Consider the following 12,376-nt stretch of genomic DNA (forward strand, 5'->3'; position numbering starts at 1 on the left):
AGTAGCTCAGTGGGTCAGTCAGCATCTCTGGAGAGAAGGATTGGGTGATGTTTTGGGTTGAGACCCTTCTTCAGACAGCGAGCCAGGGGAGAAAGTGGAATCTCATGTAGATAGGGTGGTAAAGAAAGCTTTTGGTGTGCTGGCCTTTATAAATCAGAGCATTGAGTATAGAAGTTGGGATGTAATGTTAAAATTGTACAAGACATTGGTGAGGCCAATTCTGGAGTATGGTGTACAATTCTGGTCGCCTAATTATAGGAAAGATGTCAACAAAATAAAGAGAGTACAGAGGAGATTTACTAGAATGTTGCCTGGGTTTCAGCAACTAAGTTACAGAGAAAGGTTGAACAAGTTAGGGCTTTATTCTTTGGAGCGCAGAAGGTTAAGGGCGGACTTGATAGAGGTCTTTAAAATGATGAGAGGGATAGACAGAGTTGACGTGGATAAGCTTTTCCCACTGAGAGTAGGGAAGTTTCAAACAAGGGGACATGACTTGAGAATTAAGGGACAGAAGTTTAGGGGTAACATGAGGGGGAACTTCGTTACTCAGAGAGTGGTGGCTGTGTGGAATGAGCTTCCAGTGAAGGTGGTGGAGGCAGGTTCATTTTTATCATTTAAAAATAAATTGGATAGTTATATGGACGGGAAAGGAATGGAGGGTTATGGCCTGAGCGCTGGTATATGAGACTAGGGGAGAATACGTGTTCGGCACGGACTAGAAGGGTCGAGATGGCATGTTTCCGTGCTGTAATTGTTATATGGTTATATGGTTGAGAGGGGGACTCGGAGATATGGAAGGGTGAGGTGTGAAAAAGAGACCAAAGGAGATGTGGATTAAGGAATATGTAGAATAGATCATCGTTAGCTGGGGGAAGTTGAAACGAGACGGACAATGTAAACTTTAATCAGGAGGACAGTCAGACTGGTCGGAGAACCAGGATGGGGAAGGGATGGAGAGAGAGGGAAAGCAAGGGTTACTTGAAGTTAGAGATTGTGTTAGTGTGCTTGGGACAGAATCAATTTCTCAGCTTATGATACATTAAAGAGCTGAGTATCTTTTAAATCCTTTAATTGAAAATGTTTTAACTCCATCCATAGTTTATGACTATCTCTTATGACTATGAGTTGCAATCTGCCCAAGTGAAATACGTGGCACTGTCCCTCTAATTACTCCATATTTGTACCCAACTACGGTTGCTGTCTGTACGGAGTTTGTACGTTCTCCCCGTGACCGCGTGGGTTTTCTGCAAGATCTTTGGTTTCCTCCCACACTCCAAAGACGTGCAGGTTTGTAGGTTCATTGTCATGGTATATATGTAAATTGTCCCTAGTGTGTGTTAGTGTGGGGGGATTGCTGGTCGAGGAGGACTCGTTGGGCCGAAGGGCCTGTTTCTGCGCTGTATCTCAAAAATAAACTAGACTAAACCTATGCTATCCATGTACAATTACCCAATAATCCTAGTGATCACCCTAAGACTTCCGGATCCTCCACCATCTCATTCCCTGAAGTGCAGGAGGATGAGGGGTGATAATGGCTGGCTGGTTAGCACGCAACAAAAAGCCGTTCGCAGAACCTCAGTACAAGCCTTTTAGAACAGAGACGAGGAAACACTTTTTCCACACAGAGAGTTGTGAGTCTGTGGAATTCTCTTCCTCAGAGGCCGGTTCTCTGGATACTTTCAAGAGAGAGCTAGATAGAGCTCTTAAAGATAGCGGAGTCAGGGGATATGGGGAGAAGGCAGGAACGGGGTACTGATTGTGGATGATCAGCTATGATCACATTGAATGGTGGTGCTGGCTCGAGGTACTGAATGGCCTAATCCTGCACCTATTGTCTATTGAATTAACACCAAACTAAATAATTACAACCACCAGGAAAGTGTGGGGTTTTATGCCGATCATGTAGTTTTGAGCTAAATTGTTGCGTGATGTGTTGAGTGTTTCACAGACAAAAGGCCCTGGGGGAACGACAGGGGACGAGAGAGACCTGTCCAAATGTTTCTTAAATGTTGCGGCAGTCCCAGCCTCAAATACCGGGACGACAGATGGCACAATGGGCTAAGTGTTCGGCTGGCAACCGGAAGGTAGCCGGTTCGAATCCCGCTTGGAGTGCATACTGTCGTTGTGTCCTTGGGCAAGACACTTCACCCACCTTTGCCTGTGTGTGAATGTGTGTGAATGTGTGTGAGTGATTGGTGGTGGTCGGAGGGGCCGTGGGCGCAGATTGTCAGCCACGCTTCCGTCAGTCTGCCCCAGGGCAGCTGTGGCTACAGAAATAGCTTACCACCACCGAGTGTGACTGAGGAGTGAATGAATAATGCGATGTAAAGCGCCTTGAGTATTAGAAAGGCGCTATATAAATCCCATCCATTATTATTATTATTATTAAATACCTCCTCTGGCAGCTTGTTCCATACACTCACCACCATCTGTGGGAAAAAGTTACCCCTCAGATTCCTATTAAATCTTTCCCCCTTCACTATAAACCGGTGTCCTCTGGTCCTCGATTCCCCAACTCTGGGCAAGAGTCTCTGTGCATCTACCCGATCTATTCCTCTTATGATTTTATGCACCTCTAGAAGATTACCTCTCAAATTACCTGATGGGAGGAACACTTGTCAAATTGTGTGCAGTTTTGGTCCGCTAATTTGAGGAAGGACATTCTTGCTATTGAGGGAGTGCAGCGTAGGTTTACAAGGTTAATTCCTGGGATGGCGGGACTGTCATATGCTGAGAGAATGGAGCAGCTGGGCTTGTATACTCTGGAGTTTAGAAGGATGAGAGGATATCTTATTGAAACACATAACATTATTAAGGGGTAGAGGCAAGAAACATGTGCCCAATGTTGGGGGAGTCCAAAACCAGGGGCTACAGTTTAAGAATAAGGGATAAGTCATTTAGAACGGAGACGAGGAAACACTTTTTCTCACAGTGAGTGGTGAGTCTGTGGAGGCCGGTTCTCTGGATACTTTCCAGAGAGAGCTAGATAGGGTTGTTAAAGATAGCGGAGTCAGGGGATATGGGGAGAAGGCAGGAACTGATTGGGGATGGTCAGCCGTGATCACATTGAATGGGGAAGCTGGCTCGAAGGGCCGAATGGCCTACTCCTGCACCTGTTGTCTATTGAGAGGGGAGAAGAGGGAGTGACCAGGGTGAGACTGGTCCTTGATTAACTGCTGGCCTTGCCGAGGCAGCGTGAGGTGTCGATGGAGTCAATTCCTTCCCAATGCTTGATTTTTTTTTTTTAATTCAACTTAATTACTCATTAATTGCTCTGCAAATCTACCATGTGAAAATGATACACAGAATTCCAATTTTCAAGATTTTGTCACCCAGAGTAAAAACCACACCAGGCGTAATTGCGGGTGAAAAAGACTTCGGCAGATGTGTTTGTCTAATAAAATTAAGATTGATAGAATTTGACCTTTACATTTCATGTAGGGAATATAATTGCACGCATTACATGCTGCATACATTATTAATGGCATTCAAAGCAATTCAAAACTCAGATTGATTTTCCATTAAAGCACTGAGTGTTTTGGGAAATACTAAAAGTGTTTCAATAAAGAAAAGTGACTTTCTAAAACAAGAAAACAAAAAATATGCTGCAGATGCTGGTTTAAACCCAAAATAGTCACGAAATGCTGGAGTAACTCAGCGGGTCAGGCAGCATCTGTGGAGAACATGGATAGGTGACGTTTCGCAGAGTGCTGGAGTAACTCAGCGGGTCAGGCAGCATCTGTGGAGAACATGGATATGTGACGTTTCACAGAGTGCTGGAGTAACTCAGCGGGTCAGGCAGCATCTGTGGAGAAAATGGATAGGTGACGTTTCACAGAGTGCTGGAGTAACTCAGCGGGTCAGGCAGCATCTGTGGAGAACATGGATAGGTGACGTTTCACAGAATGCTGGAGTAACTCAGCGGGTCAGGCAGCATCTGTGGAGAACATGGATAGGTGACGTTTCACAGAGTGCTGGAGTAACTCAACGAGTCAGGCTGCAAAAAAAAGTGACTTTCTAAGACACGGTGGTGCAGCGGTAGAGTTGCTGCCTCACAGCGCCAGAGACCCAGGTTCCATCCTGACTACGGGTGCTGTCTGTACGTAGTTTGTACGTTCTCCCCGTGACCTGCATGGGTTTTCTCCGGGTGCTCCGGTTTCCTCCCACACTCCAAAGACGTGCAGGTTTGGTGAGTTAATTGCCTTTGGTAAAGATTGTAAATTGTCCCCTGTGTGTGGAATAGTGTTAATGTGCGGGGATCGCTGGTTGGTGCAGAATCGGTGGGCAGAAGAGCCTGTTTCCTCTCCGTATCTCTAAACCGATTCATCAAGGATGATCCCTCTCCTGTACAATTTCTCTTTCAGAGCAATAACAAGCTAAAATGGCAGCTTGCCTAAAATTTCTCTCCCAGTTGCAGCGGGAACAAGAGTATTTTGGCTCCTGATAAGTTAATTTAGCAGAGATTAGCCGACTGAAATACTATTTTTTGGAACCTGGTTTTGGCTTCCATATTCCAGGGGGAAGATTTTGATGGATAACTGTTTAAGAAAGAATTGCAGATGCTGGAAAAAAGATTCCTTCGCTCCATAGATGCTGCCTCATCCACTGAGCTTCTCCAGCATTTTTGTCTACCTTTGATGGATAACTGAATGATTACATTCAATAGGAACCAGAGGGGTAGATTTTTCACACAGAGGGTGGTGGGTGTATGGAACGAGCTGCCAGAGGAGGTAGTTGAGGCTGGGACCATCCCAGCATTTCAAAAGACATTTAGATAGATAAATCAATAAGAAAGTTTTAGAGGAATATGGGCCAAATGCATGCAGATGGGACAAGTGTAGATGAAGGAACTGCAGATGCTGGTTTACACAAAGATAATAATAATAATAATGGATGGGATTTATATAGCGCCTTTCTAATACTCAAGGCGCAGTCACAAAATGCTTAAGTGACTCAGCGGGTCAGGCAGCAGGTTTAAGAAAGAACTCAAGATGCTGAAAAAAATCGAAGGTAGACAAAAATAACAATAGACAATAGAAAATAGACAATAGGTGCAGTAGTAGGCCATTCGGCCCTTCAAGCCAGCACTGCCATTCAATGTGATCATGGCTGATCATCCCCAATCAGTATCCCGTTCCTGCCTTCTCCCAGTATCCCCTGACTCCGCTATCTTTAAGAGCCCTATCTAGCTCTCTCTCACCACCCTCTGAGGCAGAGAATTCCACAGACTCACCACTCTCTGTGAGAAAAAGTGTTTCCTCGTCTCTGTTCTAAATGGCTTACTCCTTATTCTTAAACTGTAGCCCCTGGTTCTGGACTCCCCCAACATCAGGAACATGTTTCCTGCCTCCAGCGTGTCCAAGCCCTTAACAATCTTATATGTTTCAATGAGATCCCCTCTCATCCTTCTAAACTCCAGAGTGTACAAGCCCATCAACGTCTTCAGCATCATCTCGTTTGGCCATCCCGGGTCACGTCTTCCATGTTCTCCACAGATGCTGCCTGACCCGCTGAGTTACTCCAGCACTCTGTGAAACGTCACCTATCCATGTTCTCCACAGATGCTGCCTGACCCTCTGAGTTACTCCAGCACTCTGTGAAACGTCACCTATCCATGTTCTCCACAGATGCTGCCTGACCCGCTGAGTTACTCCAGCACTCTGTGAAACGTCACCTATCCATGTTCTCCACAGATGCTGCCTGACCCGCTGAGTTACTCCAGCACTCTGTGAAACGTCACCTATCCATGTTCTCCACAGATGCTGCCTGACCCGCTGAGTTACTCCAGCACTCTGTGTCCAGCTTCCCCACTAAAGATGTGTTTGTCTTGTCTAACAAGTATTGACGTTGCAATGAACTGCCACACCATGTATTGGAAACAACATCTTGGAAATATTGATCACCTATTACAATCGAGCAGCCATGGGACCTTAAACAATCTTTCACAACTGCTCTGAATCCCTCTCCCTTCACTGCTGTTAAATGTTAGCATTTATATCATGACGAGGAGAATCCAACAGCAGGAAAGCAATGCCGAGGCTCTATAAGACACTTGTCAGGCATCATTTTGAGTAATTTTGGGCCCCATATCTGTGGAAGGATGTGCTGGCTCTGGAGAGGGTCCAGAGGAGGTTTACAAGAACGATCCCAGGAATGAGTAGGTTAACCTATGATGAGCGTTTGTCGGCACTGGGCCTGTACTCGCTGGAGTTTAGAAGAATGAGGGGGGACCTCATTGAAACAATAGACAATAGACAATAGACAATAGACAATAGGTGCAGGAGTAGGCCATTCGGCCCTTCGAGCCAGCACCGCCATTCAATGTGATCATGGCTGATCATCCACAATCAGTACCCCGTTCCTGCCTTCTCCCCATATCCCCTGACTCCACTATCTTTAAGAGCCCTATCTGGCTCTCTCCTGAAAATATCCAGAGAACCTGCCTCCACCGCCCTCTGAGGCAGAGAATTCCACAGACTCACAACTCTCTGTGAGAAAAAGTGTTTCCTCGTCTCCGTTCTAAATGGCTTACCCCTTATTCTTAAAACTTACCAAATAGTGAAAGGCCTGGATAGAGTGGATGTGGAGAGGATGTTTCCACTAGTGGAAGAGTCTCGGACTAGAGGTCACAGCCTCAGAATTAAAGGACGTTCCTTTAGGAAGGAGATGAGGAGGAATTTCTTTAGTCAGAGGGTGGTGAATCTGTGGAATTCATTGCCACAGACGGCTGTGGAGGCCAAGTCAATGGATATTTTTAAGGCAGAGATAGATAGATTCTTGATTAGTGCGGGTGTCAGGGGTTATGGCGCGGTTTGGACAGGGTAGATGCAGAAAACATGTTCCCGATGTTGGGGGAGTCCAGAACCAGGGTTCACACAGTTTAAGAATAAGGGGTCGGCCATTTAGGATGAGGAAAAACGTTTTCACCCAGAGAGTTGTGAATCTGTGGAATTCTCTGCCACAGAAGGCAGTGGAGGCCAATTCACTGGATGTTTTCAAGAGTTAGATTTAGCTCTTAGGGCTAACAGAATCAAGGGATATGGGGAGAAAGCAGGAACGGGGTACTGATTGTGGATGATCAGCCATGATCATATTTAATGGCGGTGCTGGCTCGAAGGGCCGAATGGCCTTTCTCCTGCATGTTTTTTCTATGTTTCCACAGAATGGGAGAGATATCATTCTGTGCCGAAAAGTGGTGTTGCGTTTGGTAAAGAATTCACAAATCGACTGCACCGCAAGGCAGGAGCCTGAAATTGCCTCTCGCTCATCCTCAATCTGAAACTTGCCCAGTGACAGTCACTCATGCAAGCAGCATGAACGAGAGGCTTAGTATTAAACACATGTTGTTTTCCATGACTTGAATTTTGAAAAAGAGACCATGACATTATTCTGTTCATTTCCACGAAATAACACATGCTCTCCTGGCGTGAGCCAGCCAGCCCAGAGATTAGAGTTGTCAATATTTCCAGTAGATGCAGTGTCAGCTCAGTGCATTAATGTCCAACCAGACCGATGAGTCAACTTGGTCGTAATGTTTGCTGAAGAAACCTTCATCCATTAGAGTTTAGTACAGTTTAGAGATACAGCGCGGAAACTGGCCCTTCACCCCACCGAGTCCGCGTCGACCAGCGATCCCCGCACATTAAAGGGCCTGTCCCACATGCCGATTTTGTCGGAAAAAGACTTTGAACATTTCAAAATCCAGCGGCGACAAAAAATATAGAAACAGAGAAACATAGAACATAGGTGCAGGAGGAGGCCATTCGGCCCTTCGAGCCAGCACCGCCATTCATTGTGATCATGGCTGATCGTCCCCAATCAATAACCCGTGCCTGCCTTCTCCCCATATCCCTTGCCTCCACTAGCCCCTAGAGCTCTATCTAACTCTCTCTTAAATGTTGTTAAATCATGCTTTTTCCATTTGAGGCAGCTGGCCAAAATAAAGCCAATTCTGTCAAGGCAGCACCTTGAGACAGTAATCTACGCCTTTGTTACCACTCGGCTGGATTACTGCAATGCACTGTATGTGGGGGTTAGTGGGTCCTCCATCGCCCGTCTCCAGATGGTACAGAATGCAGCTGTACGTCTTTTAACTGGCACACGTAAACATGAGCACATTTCGCACATTTTAGCCTCACTCCACTGGTTGCCTATTCAGTTTAGGATCCATTTTAAAATTTATTTTATTTGCTTTTAAATCCCTGAATGGTCTTGCCCCGCCCTACCTATCTGAGCTCCTACATCCTTATACACCCGCCCGCTCTCTCAGGTCAGATAATCAGCTGCTCCTGAGTGGGCCTAAAACTAAGCTGAAGCTCAGAGGGGGCCGTGCCTTTGCTGTGTCGGCACCCAAATTATGGAACGATCTGCCTCTCCACATTAAACAGGCCTCTTCTCTGTCTGTTTTTAAATCACTTCTTAAAACCCATCTCTTCTCCGTGGCCTTTGATACCCAGTAAGATGCCGACTTTATTTATTTACTTGATTTAATTTCTTATTTTGATTGCTTTTATTGCGTGGTTATTATTTTTACTCATGTTTTATGTCTTTTAATCTATTGTTGTATTTCATATGTAATTTTTGCGCCTCATGTGAGCTGTTATGTTATGTTCTGTTATGTTGTCTGTTTATGTTGTCTTGTTTATTCTTCTGTACAGCACTTTGGTCAACATTGGTTGTTTTAAAGTGATTAACAAATAAAGTTGGATTGGATTGGATTGGATTAAATCCATCCAGTGACTTGGCCGACTAAGAATATAATAATAATAATGGATGGGATTTATATAGCACCTTTCTAATACTCAAGGCGCTTTACATCGCATTATTCATTCACTCCTCAGTCACACTCGGTGGTGGTAAGCTACTTCTGTAGCCACAGCTGCCCTGGGGCAGACTGACGGAAGCGTGGCTGCCAATCTGCGCCTACGGCCCCTCCGACCACCACCAATCACTCACACACATTCACACACATTCACACACAGGCAAAGGTGGGTGAAGTGTCTTGCCCAAGGACACAATGACAGTATGCACTCCAAGCGGGATTCGAACCGGCTACCTTCCGGTCGCCAGCCGAACACCTAGCCCATTGTGCCATCTGTCGTCCCAAATATGTTGCGACACTTGAAAAAACACCACGAGTCATACGTCATCACGCCGCATCACGCCGCGTATTTTTTCGGTGACCTGATAACCGAAAAAATCGCCAAGTGGGACAAGCCCTTAACATTACCCAACACACACTAGGGACAATTTACACTTATACTAAGCCAATCAACCTACAAACCTGTAAGTCCTCGGAGTGTGGGAGGAAACCGGAGATCCCGGATAAAACCCACACAGGTCACGGGGAGAACGTACAAACCCCGCTGCATCACCGTGCTACCCGCGGTGGTCAGAGTTAAATGATTCATCAATACATTGACATTTCTCGGCGGACTTCTCCAATTCCTGTTCATGAGCTGAGTCATGAGCGAAGATAGACGCAGAAAGCTGGAGTAACTCAGCGGGTCAGACAGCATCTCTTGAGAAAAGGAATGGGTGATATTTCTGGTCGTCACCCTATTTCAGTCTGTAATGAGTGATGAGCGACATCAAACTGACTTTGCTGATTTCATTCTCAAGACTTTAGATGAAAACTCTTCCATCTTGAATCAATCAATATACTTTCCTAAATGGAGATTGGGTTTAACATATAATGAATATTTCACGGCACTGGGCCTGTACTCACTGGAGTTTAGAAGGATGAGCAGGGGATGTGGAGAGGATGTTTCCACCAGTGGGAGAGTCCAGGACCAGAGGTCGTATCCTCGGAATTAAAGGACCTTCCTTTGGGAAGGAGATGAGGAGGAATTTCTTTAGTCAGAGGGTGGTGAATCTGTGGAATTATTTGCCACAGAAGGCTGAGGAGGCCAAGTCAATTGATATTTTTAAGGCAGAGATAGATAGATTCTTGATTAGTACGGGTGTCAGGGATTATGGGGAGAAGGCAGGAGAATGTGGTTAGGAGGGAGAGATAGATCAGCCATGATTGAATGGCAGGGTAGACTTGATGGGCCGAATGGCCTAATTTTGCTCTTATAACATGAATTTATGAGATTGGTTGGAGGGACTTAAAATGTTAAACAAGTCGGTGGATTATTATTACAAGGGATTAGTTTAATTAGGGATTATGCTTGTGGGCTGAAGGGCCTGTTCCTGTGCTATACTATTCTTTGTAAAGAGACAAGAGTCAACTGAAGAGTAGACACAAAATGCTGGAGTAACTCAGCGGGACAGGCAGCATCTCTGGAGAGTCATCTCTGAGTGACGTCACCCATTCCTTCTCTCCAGAGATGCTGCCTGATCCATTGGGTTACTCCAGCACTCTGTGAAACGTCACCTATCCATGTTCTCCAGAGATGCTGCCTGACCCGCTGAGTTACTCCAGCACTCTGTGAAACGTCACCTATCCATGTTCTCCACTGATGCTGCCTGACCCGCTGAGTTACTCCAGCACTCTGTGAAACGTCACCTATCCATGTTCTCCACAGATGCTGCCTGACCCGCTGAGTTACTCCAGCATTTGTGTGTCTATCTTTGGTGTAAACCACCACCTGCAGTTCCTTCCTACACGTTTCGGCTACAGAACTATGAACTTGTTATTTGCTGCAGCTTAACTGCATCATTATCGCAATACCACACAAATAAACATATAATAATCAATAATATAATTTAATCAGTATTACTAGATAACCATCCACAATAGTACAACACGGATCTTTAGTGCAACCAAAATATAGTTGCCAGGACTTGAGTATCTGAGTTACAGGGAGAGGTTGAGTAGGCTGGGGCTCTATTCCTTGGAGCACAAGAGGATGAGTGGGTGATCTTATAGAGTTGTATAAAATCGTGAGAGGAATATATTGGAGAACAAATGTACTTTTATCCAGAGTTGGGGAATCGAGAACCAGAGGACTTGGATTTAAAGTGAGAGAGGACAGATTTAATAGGAATCTGAGGGGTAACTTTTTCACACAGGTGGGTGTATGGAACGAGCTGCCAGAGGAGGTAGTTGAGGCAGGGACTATCGCAACATTTAAGAAACAGTTAGACACGTACATGGATAGGACAGGTTTGGAGGGATATGGGCCAAACGCAGGCAGGTGGGACTAGTGTAGATGGGGCATGTGGTGGGAATGTTGGGCCGAAGGGCCTGTTTGCACTCTGTATCACTCAATAACTATATGACTGTATGGAACGAGCTGCCAGAGGAGATAGTTGATACAGGGACTATAGCAACATTTACAACTTGGACACGTAAATGGATAGGAAATGTTTCGAGGCATATGGGCCAAATTAAAGTTAATGGGACTAGTGTAAATTTTCTCCTACCACTTATGAGTTTTTGAGATAAGTTGGGCCGAAGGGTTTGTTAATGTGCTGTCTGACTTTCTGTTGTTCTGAGGAGATGGCGCCACTCAGAATGTTCTGATCATATTTTTATATAGAAGGAGGTGGAGAGGGTGCGGGCAAGGTTGATCACAGTTCTGCTTGGATTAGAAGTCGTTCGCACTAAGACGAGGTTGGACAAACTTTGATTGTCTTGTCCGGAGCGTCGGAGGCTGAGAGATAATGTGATAGGAGTTATGGGATTAACTCTGTTTAGCTTAATTTATTGTAGAGATACAGCGCGGAAACAGGCCCTTTCGGCCCACCTGGTTCGCGCCGAGGAGTGTGGGAGGAAACCGAAGATCTCGGAGAAAACCCACACACGCGGGTCACGGGGAGAACGTACAAAATCCGTACGGACAGCACCCGTAGTCGGCATCGAACCCGGGTCTCTGGCGCTGCATTTGTTGTGAGGCGGCAACTCTACCGCTGCGCCACCGTGACCACCCTGGCAACTTGTTGACATGGACGTGTTGGGCTGAAGGGCCTGTTTGTGTGCGGTATAACTCTGACGGGGGAGGGTGGCGGCACGGTGGTGCAGCGGTAGAGTTGCTGCCTCACAGCGCCAGAGACCCGGGTTCGGTCCTGACTACGGGTGCTGTCTGTACGGAGTTTGTACGTTCTCCCCGTGACCTGCGTGGGTTTTCTCCGGGTGCTCCGGTTTCCTCCCGCACTCCAAAGACTTGCAGGTTTGTAGGTTAATTGGCTTGTTAATTGGCATGGTATGAATGTAAATTGTCCCCAGTGTGTGTAAGTGTGCGGGGATCGCTGGTTCACATGGACTCGGTGTGCCCAAGGTCCTGTTTCCACGCTGTATCTCAAAAAAACTTTTCACTGTGGTTGACGCGACAATAAACTAAACTATGCTATAAAAAAGGCATTAGTGTGCTCCACAAAAAGCACTTCACCGTTTAGTTTAGTTTAGTTTATTGTCTCGTGAACCAGGGTA

This window comes from Amblyraja radiata, chromosome 3, assembly GCF_010909765.2.
Source record: "Amblyraja radiata isolate CabotCenter1 chromosome 3, sAmbRad1.1.pri, whole genome shotgun sequence".
Classification (NCBI taxonomy): domain Eukaryota; kingdom Metazoa; phylum Chordata; class Chondrichthyes; order Rajiformes; family Rajidae; genus Amblyraja; species Amblyraja radiata.